Source organism: Capsicum annuum, chromosome 12 (assembly GCF_002878395.1).
Source record: "Capsicum annuum cultivar UCD-10X-F1 chromosome 12, UCD10Xv1.1, whole genome shotgun sequence".
NCBI lineage: Eukaryota > Viridiplantae > Streptophyta > Magnoliopsida > Solanales > Solanaceae > Capsicum > Capsicum annuum.
In genome coordinates, this window is record NC_061122.1 from 193568627 (window position 1) to 193580604 (window position 11978).

Below are 11978 nucleotides of genomic sequence, written 5' to 3' on the forward strand. Positions count from 1 at the left end.
GTCCAACGTACAACCCATGTTGGGGAGAGTCATCCTATTCTTTCCATCGGAGTAGGACTATCTATATCAAATCCACACAAACTAGTGATCACTATATAATTCAGCCTTAGGCTCACTCCTACGGGGACGCGTAGTTCTAGGAAAGTAAGGTCGCTTTATACCTCTCACTCGGTGCTAAAGATTTATCCTGGACTTAGCTCAGATCATTTCAAAGACAATCCAAAATAAAATAATTTCAGTAATATATAAATATACATCGAGAGCCATCATTCTTCCGATCTATCAAAATCAATTACGTTGTGGATTTCTTTCACACTCGAGTTCAAAACAACTCCATTAAGACCAAATGTCAAATCATTCAAAATATCTCAAATATTCAACATCAACGTTCTTATAACACACACTTTCTCAAAAAAACACAATTTCCACTGGGGATTCATGACCCAAATATCAAAATCATGATAAATATCGTTCAAGATTCATGCTTTATATCTCCACACATGTAAATTCATCTTTCAAAATCATAAACATCAAGATTTCATAATAATCATCATAAGATATGGGTTCATGCTTTAAATTCATAAAAATCAAATAAAAATCATGCCTTTGTAAAGAAAATTACTTTTGGGCATAAAAATAAAAGAGAGTTCTTGTTGAAAAACTCCACATACCTTGAATGATGAACTTTAGATCGATATTCATTTTTGAGATGTTAATCATGCCTTTAAATGATGGTTCTTGGAGTTCTTGAACTAGGAACTTGGAATCTTGAATAAATTTGTAGAATTAATGGTGAACTTTTGAGGTTCTTCAAGTTGGATGTAGGAGCTTAGGATTTTCTTTTTGAGGGAATTTGATGAAATATAACATATAATGCTTCTAATAGGCTTTAATATAGGGTTTGAAGGGATTTTGGGTGAGGGGGAATGACCAAAACGCCCATAAAAATCAAATAATTCTTGAATCTGTCCTTTGGTGGACTGTTTTGATAGTCTGAAGTAGATCAACCATAACGTTTTACTCTGATATCCAGATTGGATGAAACCAATTTCATTACAGATAGGACTCTCATTAGTAACTCACCTAGATCATTGTATACGAGGAGTTATGATCGTTTGAAGTTGACCCAAAAATTTACTTTTGATAGGCTGAAGTAGATCGACCATAACTTTTTGCTCCGATAGACAAATTGGATGAAACTAATTTCATTAGAAAGAGGATTCGTAGAGCTTTCTGTTGATATATAGTAGATCAACCAGATTATTATGTACAAGGAGTTATGATCATTTAAATTTGGAGAAAAAATACGCCAGGCCTCAGTACTTTTTCCTGCATGTTTTACTGTTCACTACTATTCACGGTTCGATTGGAATGTTCACAACTCGTCGCTCGGGTGTCCGTTTTGGATGATCCACATTTCGTTGGAAAGATTATTCGATAATCTACGCAATGGTGGGTCATAATCTAAGACATTCCGCATGAAAAATTTATAATTCATTCGAGAAGATAGAACCCAACATGTTTATGCACAAAATTTCAACGAAAAATTTCTTGGGGTATTACATAATATTTTCCCAGAAGTCCAACTAGAATGAAGGACAAAAATTAATCAAGGTAAATACAAAATAAAAACAGATACAATAAACAAAGAAAAACCAACAAAGAAGATAAGAAGCCAACTGGAAGATAGACAACAGGAGATAAGGTAAATAACATAAAGGAGAAAGCGATATAAAGAAGGACGATCCAATAAAAAGATATAGGAGAAGACAAAAAAAAAAGTTACATGTAAATAATTTTTGCATTTTAGTGAAAAGTTAGGTTTACTTTTTTACTTTTAAGATATAAATTATTGTATACCCATTATTAGTTTTTTGACTTTTTTGAAAAGTGTAGAATAGGAATAGTTTTAGGATTTTCATTTTGTAAATTATAAATAGAAGAGCCATTGGCAATCTAAGGCAAGACTTTCTACACGGAAAGCAAGCCTCCTTGTACACAACAAAAATTCTCTTAAATATTCAATAAAGATATTCAGTTTTATAATCAGCGATGGAAAATCAAAGCCTAGAATCATCAAATCTACAAAAACAGGTATTTTTATTTATAATTATGAATAGATAAATTCATAAATTCCTGACAATCATGATATAATAAAATAAGTTCATATTAGTTACTATATATTTAGAATTATTCGAAAGATAATATGTTACGAAGTTTATTAGCAAAGAGGAAAAGGAGAAAAAGCCATCCTAAAGGTGAAACCAGTAAGGCAGAGAAACCATGATAGGGTAGTAACCAGAGTCGAGGCGCTGTTTAGGGAAGAAGTATTCAAACGTACCATGCTAATAGTGACAGAGGAACATAATTATCTAAGAATAATCTAGTACATAGTGATCTAATTTGATCATATTTTATTATGTATATGATTGAAGGGAATATTTTTAAATAAGCATCATATGAAATAAAATGACTAAATACTTATCTGATGAGACGATAGATAGAGTTAAGATACTTATTTATAGATACTTAAGGATATAGAAATAATAGATATAAGAAAATTCATATGGAAAAAGATATTTGATTTTGAAGATGAGTTATTAAATACTAAATGGAGGGAACACGAGTTAGAAAATATAGATTTTGATGGTAGATATTATTATTTAGATTGGTATTACTCAAACTAAAATGATAAATTACGAATACTTAGAATATTGTAGGAGAGATTTGGATCAAATAAGATTTATAGAAATACTTATGAAAAATAATCTACTCGACTACATAAAAACTAGAAATATGGAAGTATACCCTATGCCTTTTTCTCTTCTTGTATTATTTTTCTTCACATCCAAATTGGGGTGCTATTTTATCTTTGCAACATGATAAATTTTTTATTAATGTTTTTTCCATTTTTAATTCTTCCCTATATTTTTCACATATATTCCTATACCATTGTTGTAAAAATTTTATCCTTGCTCCTAGAGTATTTACTATTTTTGCTTCATCCTAATTTTTTATTATTTTTGAACTAAATGATTCAGGTAGTTTGCTAAAATATAATCTCCTTATTTCCTTGCTCTCTTCTATATTATAATTTCCCTTACAATAATATTCTTTGAATGCACATGCATATTCATCTATATAGCACATATTACATATTGCTAATTTCAATATTAAATATCTATTTGTATCTTTTTCTATAATTTCTTCTTCTTCTTCTTCTTCTTCTTCTTCTTCTTCTTCTTCTTCTTCTTTTGTTTCCATACTACTAAATTCATTTTTATAGCTGTTTCATATTTTTTTAATATTTCTATGGGTGATGCTTTAGCTATTCCTTCTGTATTTTTGTCAGATCTTAGTACATGTTTACTTTCCGCAGTTAAATTTGATAGCCATAATTTTACTATTCCTATTAAAGTTCTTTCTATATATTCTGGTGTATCTGCAGTGTCTATGCTATGATCTAGTAATTGTTTTGATAAATATCCTACCCATAATTGTTCATCTTATTTGTGTCTATTACATAGTCTAAATCTAAGAAGTTTTAATTTTTATTAACTATTTGTTTTGGTGTCCATCTATATTAATTTTTTTGGCTTGTACTTATTTTTGTAGTTATATTTTGGTTTTCTTATTTTTGATGTACTAGGTATTTATGTTTTCGTCATCTTTTGTATCAAGAGTATTTATTTCTGTGTTTGTTTCTTCTATTTTTGTAGTAACTATTTGTATCCTTTTCTATAATTTCTTCTTCTTCTTCTTCTTCTTCTTCTTCTTCTTCTTCTTCTTCTTTTGTTTCCATACTACTAAATTCATTTCTTATAGCCGTTTCATATTTTTATAATATTTCTATGGGTGATGCTTTAGTTGTTCCTTCTGTATTTTTGTCAGATCTTAGTACCTTTCTACTTTCCTCAGTTAAATTTGATAGCTATAATTTTACTGTTCATATTAATGTTCTTTCTATATATTCTGGTGTATCTGCTGTGTCTATGCTATTATCTAGTAATTGTTTTGATATATATCCTACCCATAATTGTATCGTCTTATTTGTGTCTATTATAGAGTCTAAATATAAGAAGTTGTAATTGTTATCAACTATTTATTTTGGTGTCCATCTATATACATTTTTGGGTTGTACTTATTTTTGTAATTATATTTTAGTTATATTATTTCTGATGTACTAGGTATTATGTTTTCGTCATCTTTTGTATCAAGAGTACTTATTGTTTGTTTCTTCTATTTTTTTAGTAACTGCTTTTTCTTTTGCTTTAATTTCTAGATCTTCTATTCTTTCTAAAATTTTTGTAAATGTTTCACTATCTTCTGAATCATAATCATTTGTTTTTTCAGTATCTGTTGTATTTATTTCTAATTCATTGGTCTTTAATTTTTTATTTTTTAATTGTAATTTTTCTTTAAATTGGTTTATTTCATCTAGTAGTTTTTGTTCTTTATCCTTTTCATCTTTTTCTCTGTCTTTTTTCATATAGGTCTTTTAGTATTTGTAATTCCTTTTCTAACTTAGTAATCCTATTATTTTTTATTTCTTCTGTTTTTCGTATTTCATCCGTAGTTTGTTGTTTTTTTTCTATTTCTATTTTCCTATCTATTTCTTCATTTTCTTTTGCTATTCTTATCATAGCTGTTAGTTTATCTTCTACTTTTAATTTTTATTTTTCTAACATTAAATATAAATGTTCACCTATTTTCTTATATCTTCCATTTAAATTAGAAAATACTATTCTTATTTTTAATCCTTTGTGATTTTCATATGTTTTTCATCTATTATGAATTCTTCTTTATTCATTTTATCTATTTGATGGTATATAAGTCATGTTGATATATGTATTCTAGGTTATCTATTAGAGATTCTAAATATGATATTTCTTCTTTTTTTGCTTTTATTGATTTTTGACATACTCCAACAATTAAATTATACTGTAGTCTTTCTCTTTTTATTTTTAATTCTCTTCGTTTCTCAGATAATATCTATTTTAGTTCCTTATTTTTTGGGATTGGTTTATTTTATTCATTAGTATTTATAATATTTTGGTAGATCTGTAAACTTATATAAATACATACAGTTCTTCTATTTTTAAATAACATAGCCCTGATACCAATTTTTTTTTTTTTGGGGGGGGGGGGGGGGGGGAGGTACTTGAATTATATTTTGCCATAATATATAAATATAGATATAGACCAATATATAGATAGAGTTAAGATACTTATTTTGTAGATACTTAAGGATATAGAAATAATAGATATAAGAAAATTCATATGAGAACAGATATTTGATTTTGAAGATGAGTTATTAAATACTGAGTGGATAGAACACGAGTTAGAAAATAAAGATTTTGATGGTAGATATAATTGTTCAAATTGCTATTACTCAGACTAAAATGATAAATTACGTATACTTAGAATATTGTAGGAGAGATATGGAGAAAATAAGATTGATAGAAATACTTATGAAAAATAATCTACTCGACTATATAAAAACTAGAAATATGAAACATATAGTATACCTTTAAAATAATATAGAAGAATTAATAAGGTTAAAACAAATAACTAAGGAATGATATGACATAGCATTTCAACAAATATGATAAAAATTGGTATTTATTTAACAGATATTGGTCTATATCTATATTTATATATTATAGCAAAATATAATCCAAGAACCCCCCCCCCCCCCGCCCCCCCCAAATTGGTATTTCCAATAATGTTTGCAAGGCTTGAATCCGTGACTTCTTAATCACATGACAACAATTTTACTAGTTACTCTAAGGCTCCCCATTAGATAAAATAAAATTCTACCTATACTAAACTCAAATAAAGCTTATCAGCCAAACTTGTGTTTTGCTAGAAAGAATATACCAAGATCCTTTACGTACCCATACATTGTTTTAATCCCTAAGATTGATAGTTTCCAGGATTTAAATGATTTCTGGGCTATTAAATTAAGTAATTTTTTTTATATTACTATCACTAAATTGCTTAATGATAGATTAACCCCATCCTAGCTATGATCATATCTCGTACCCGAACTGATTTAATGAAAAATAGATCTCTCTCTGACAATGGATCTTGCTTACTCAAGAACTAGTGCATAATATAAAGAGGTCTAGTTATAGTGTGAATGACGATGTTATTTTCAAATTTGACATGATCAAATTAAAGCTTTTCGTAGTGTATCATGGAATTACTTGTGTCATGTCATGAGATATATCGGGTTCTTTGAACTTTGGATTAACACGATCTTGAGACTTATTTCTAATAATTGCTATTTTTCATCATAAATGGATGATCAGCCATGTATTTATTAATTCTTCCGGATATCTTAAATTAGATGATCCTCGGTAACACTCAAATATGTAATTGAACTGAACGTACATGGTCGTTAGCAATATATTTACCTAACTTAGAGTTGGGGTCGATCCCACAGGGAGCAATATGACTAGCAATCGAGAAAATAAGAAATAAAAGCAACATATTATAATTGATGTGAGGTGGATTTATGCACCTCGGTGTTGTTATTCGTTCTTATTTAGCCTTGTTTTGAAGACTTTTTGTGTGCTTAATGTGTTAATAATGATATACATGAGCATCTAAGTGGTAAAATAATTTATTACAATGTTTAAGGTGTGTTTCAAACAAGTGTGGAATCAATTTGGTCACTTACAGTTTAGACGAGAAAACTTATATTACTAGCATGAGCTATGTGTTGTTCTGGTTGATCTCGATAGATTTTAGTGTGTGTATTGAGTTACTAAGGGTATAATTGTGTCATTATGTGTGGAATTACTTGTTTATATCATTTAAGGTTCAATTGAAACAAGCCAAGAGTCAAAACTAAGTTAAAGATCAAATAGGCAAAACTAGCATTCTTAGTTAAGTTTCTAGTTTACCGTCTTGAATTGTATTTCATTTTGAGATCTAATACGTGGTGTTTAATGATATAGGATTCTTGGTGAGTTGATAATGATGATATATGGATGATACAAAATCTTTAAATCAAGTCAAAACATCACCACAAGTCTTGAAATAAGTGGACAAAAGCACGGTACAAGACTTGACCAAAATAGATGTTTTGAAGTCATTGGCGTGCCACGGACCTTAGCGACCGCGTTGGGGCCTGTGACACAACCTTGGGGGAATAATAGGGACCCAATTACATTGTTTCACCACAATAAGGGCATGCCACAGACCCTAGGCATTGTGATAAGATCCGTGGCACGGACCTAAGTTCAAATCGGCAGCTTTGTTCTACTATAAATAGGACCCTTAAACATTATCTACACACCTTGGATGACCTTGAAAATTCGAGGGAGGCTGTAAAAAATCTTCAATTAGGATTTTTGTTTCATTACTCTAGTTTTATTATGGATTTTAACATGTATTCTATCATTATGATTACGGTTATGTTCATGATCGGCTACCTTTCTGGGGTAAGGCCAAGAAAATGATTACTCTTGTTATGAATTGACTTAGTTTTGATTATTTATCATATTTGGTTGTTTATTAATCCTTTTTTTCACTATTTTAAGGATTATCTATCCTTAAAATACAGAGGAATTCACCTTGTGATCACGGAAGGAGGAATAAGAGGATAGTACACAGGGATGAATAGAATAGGATTATAATCTTCTACAGGACGAAGTTATAATTTGAATTTAGGATGGAAATATAACTAAGTGAACTATTTGGTTCACTTATAGAATAAAATATAAATGCATTTAACATAGTTCTCACAAAACTGCTCAACATTATAGTTGTGGGTCTAAGTTAGATAGGTGATTAGAGACTAGAAAGATCATAATCATGATATCAACCGCATGAATCAATAACCAAGATAAGTAACCTAACTAATGAAGTGCAATAGCATAGTATAATTGTTTGTAGCACATTAATCTTGGGGTTCTTCTCATTGATTGTCCAAGAACTTTACTTTACCGTATTTTTACTTTACTTCCAGTTTATAACTCTCAAACTTGTGTTACGTTTGCACTTGATTAATCTTAATAGGGAACTAGAATTGGATATTTTCTTAATAGTATTCCCTGTAGGATCTATACTTGGCTTTTATAAGGCAACTTTACTACATGGTGTGACCACATACACTTTCGTGTGTGCTTGGACGTAATAAGTTTTTGGCGCAGTTGCTGGAGACTTGTAATTTGGCATCTGCTTTAGTTTTAGTTTTAATTTTTTGATTTCTTTGGTTCTTTTCACTTGATCTTAGTTTTGACTTTGTATAAAATAGGTTTACAGGCTAGTAAGCTACCAAGAGATCGGGAATTAGTTGAACCAGGCCCTGAGCCTGAATAATGCTTACACTAATAGAGGAGAGAAGTAGTTTTTCTCTACTGTATCTTACAAATCCATGAGGAACAAGACATTCCTACTCTCATGACTAAGGATCCACCAGTCCGCAGGACAGTTCGTGAAGTGTCAATCCTACTTGCAACTAATTTGACCTCCTCCATTCAAAAACTACCATCTAGAGTTTAATTTGAACTGAAACAAAACATTGTGCAACTTTTGATCAGTAGTGGACAGTTTATCGAGCTTTCACATGAAGATCCACAAATCCACTTGCAGAACTTTTTAGAGATCAGTGACATATTCATTCCTACAAGTTTGTCAACTGATTATGTGAGGCTGGCACTTTTCCTATTTTCATTGTTGGGGAAGTAAAGAAGTGGTTGACTGTTGAGCCGAAATATTCAATCACAACTTAGGATGATCTAGATTGAAAGTTCCTTCTATATTTCTTTCCATTTGGCAAGATTACGAGACTTTACAGTGAGATTGTGAGCTTCAAGCAGAGGCCAGAAAAGAACCTTTATCATGCTTGAGAGGTATTTATGTATTTTCTTTGGAACTATACACATCATTATTAGTCCAATGAGGTATTCGATCACAGCTTTGTTGAAGCCCTTGACCATAACACAAAAAGTTTTCTACATTCAGTTGTAGGTGGGCAGGCTCTGGAAAAGACTTATGATGAGTTGTATACTTTGTTGAATTTTGTTGCTCAAGGGAATCCTAATTGGCATGGTGACATGTCCAAAAACTTACTGAAAAAGATGGCCAATTTGATTGAAGTTGATAGTATCACAACCTTTGCCACTCAACTGTCATCCATACAGAATCAAATAACAACTTAATTTAGAAAATTAGGTGTGAATCAAACTACGGATCAGGTGAATTATATAACCCCAACTTAGGAAGGAGTCCCACATTGGCAAAACATAGCAGGGATGCTAAGTATATAAGTGAGAAATCCTTACTCCCTAGTAATGAGTTTTAAAGCCGTGCAGGCCTAGGCACAGAGCGAACAATATCACTAGTGGGTTGGGCATAGACAGGGGTATCTCGAGCCTATGTGGTTTGGGATGGCCGTCGCGGCCAGGGCCTCAGGACGGGTCATAATAGAATGGTATTAGAGTTATTCCTATGTTATTCCTATCGATGTGGTCCAGAGTTCAAACTGAGTGTAGGCAAATCCCAATAAGGTGGGGCAAACCTCAGTCCTGCGTCTAGGCAAATCCCATTAAGTGGGGCAAACCTCAGCGAGGACGCTGAGTCCATAAGAGGGGGTGTATGTAACACCCTAACTTGGAAGGACTCCCATATCGGCAAAACACAGGAGGGATGCTGGGTATATAAGTGAGAAAGCCTTACTCCCCAGTAATGCATTTTAAAGTCGTGCGGGCCTAAGACCAGAGCGAACAATATCACTAGTGGGTTGGGCAAAGACAGGGGTATCTCGTGCCTGTGTGGTTCAGGATGCCCGTCGCGGCCAGGGCCTCGGGCCGGGTCGTGACATGAATGCAGTGTAATAAAATCCAACATAGTGTGAGGTTTATAACAATAGCCGCTAGTCTATAAATTTTTATGGTGCAAATACCGAGTCAGTTAATTTATGGTTAATGCTTAAAGGCCAGATTATGGTAATGCCTACAACCAAAAGTGGCAGACTTAGGCACCAAATTATTGGTAGAACAATAATCAGCAAATTCAGCAACAGTGAAACACACAGGACATTAACATAGAAGATATGTTAAAGAAGATCATGGCCACCTAAGAACAGATGATTGTTGAACTCAAAAATCAGCAAGTACTTCAGAAGCAGCTGGAACATTAGTTGGGGAAAATATAGCAAACATAAAATACCAGGCCTCAAGGTGGTTTTCCAAGTGATAATGAACCTCCGAAACAAGTAATGGCAATCACTTTGAGGAATGGTAAAGATCTGAATGAAAGGCCCTGCAAAGACAAATAAGGAAGTAGATGTATAGTTGATTCCCTAATTAGTTGTAGATAAAGTGGTTAATTATTCGGGAAGTCTGAGTACCCAAAAGTAAAAGTTGTTGAGAAAGAGAGACCAACACCACCATTTACACAGAGGCTGAGAAAAGAAAAGAAGAATGTATGCTTTAAGAAGTTCTTTGACATGTTCAGATAACTTCACATTAACCTTCCTCTTTTAGATGTTTTGCAGGGAATGACTGAGTACTTGAAGGATGTGATAACTAATAAAATTAAGCTATAGTATGTTAATACAATAGCACTCACTATGGAGTATAACTCTATGGTAATGCAGAAGATGCCCAAAAATCTTAAGGACCCGGGGAGGTTCACTCTTCCAATTTGGGTTAGTAGCAGCGAGATGGTCCACTCACTGAGTGATTTGGGGGAAAGTATTAATTTGATGACCGTATCAATATTCAACACCTTGGGTTTGGGGAAGCCATGACCGTGCTCTGTGATACTCCAAATGGCAGACCAAACAAAAGTTCATCCTGAAGGAATCATCGAGAATGTTCCCATCAAGGTTGGTAATTTTATTATACCTGTTGACTTTTTTGTTTTAGATTATCAGGAAGATAATAGGGTGCCGATTATCTTGGGTGTCCATTCTTTGCGATAGGGGGAGCATTGATAGATGTGAGAGATGACACATGCACAATAAGGTTGGATAATGAAGAAGTGGTTTTAAAGGTTTACAAACCTCTCAACACAGTCCTATTACAAATATTTATGCATGATTACAGTGATAGAAGTGGATGAGTGTGGGGTGATGGAACCCAATCCACCAAAAACCTCTTTAGACTTTCTCATTGAGATGCACAAGCCACCAATCTGTAAGCCTGAAGTGATGCTTATTGATGAGATTGAAAAGGCAATTGTTAAGAAAGCTATTGATCTTGAGAGTTCAGGCACAAGAGGTCAGAAATGAATGCGAAGATGGCACCCAAGCAGGAGGAAGATGATGAAGGACAATGGATGAGTTGATGTGGGTTGTGCTGGGACACTAAATCAGGTGATGCTTAGGAGGTAACCTAAGTCAAGGTTGGTATTTATTTTCATTATTTTAGTTTTTTAGTTCACATAGTTTTTTTTGAGTCATGTTGGTGGCAAGTCTGAGTACCAAAAACCTAAGCTAAAGAGTATGGTGAAAACTGAGTGTGGGGTTCTTAGATCCTCGTGATGTATGAAGATGTTATTAGCTAGGTCTAGAGGCCTCAGAGAGTATTTATATCTCTACTTTTAAGTTTACGTTGGGGACAAAGTAGATTTTTAAGTGTGTCTATAACACTCTGAGAGTACACCCTAGACGGCACACGGTGCTGACGGTCATAAGTAACCACAAGCTAACCCATGAGCTGGTACCTGCTGTAAGCATTAAATAATATACAGGTAATGAACATATGCAAAAACAACTGAATACGCCATAAGGTTTTAAATTCAAAAAAAAATCTTTGAAATAATAAGCCTTAAAATAAGTGTCTGAAAGCAACTATCTGAAAAACTGGTAAAATACTGACAAAACTGACTAAACTGTCTGAAAGTATTTGAAAGCCTCTAAATTGACTGAATAAGAGTTGAAGAGACATGCCCCAACTAACTCTAACTGTCTAACTGAAGTAAAATACTGTAATAAATATAATCGGTCCTCAGACTATAAG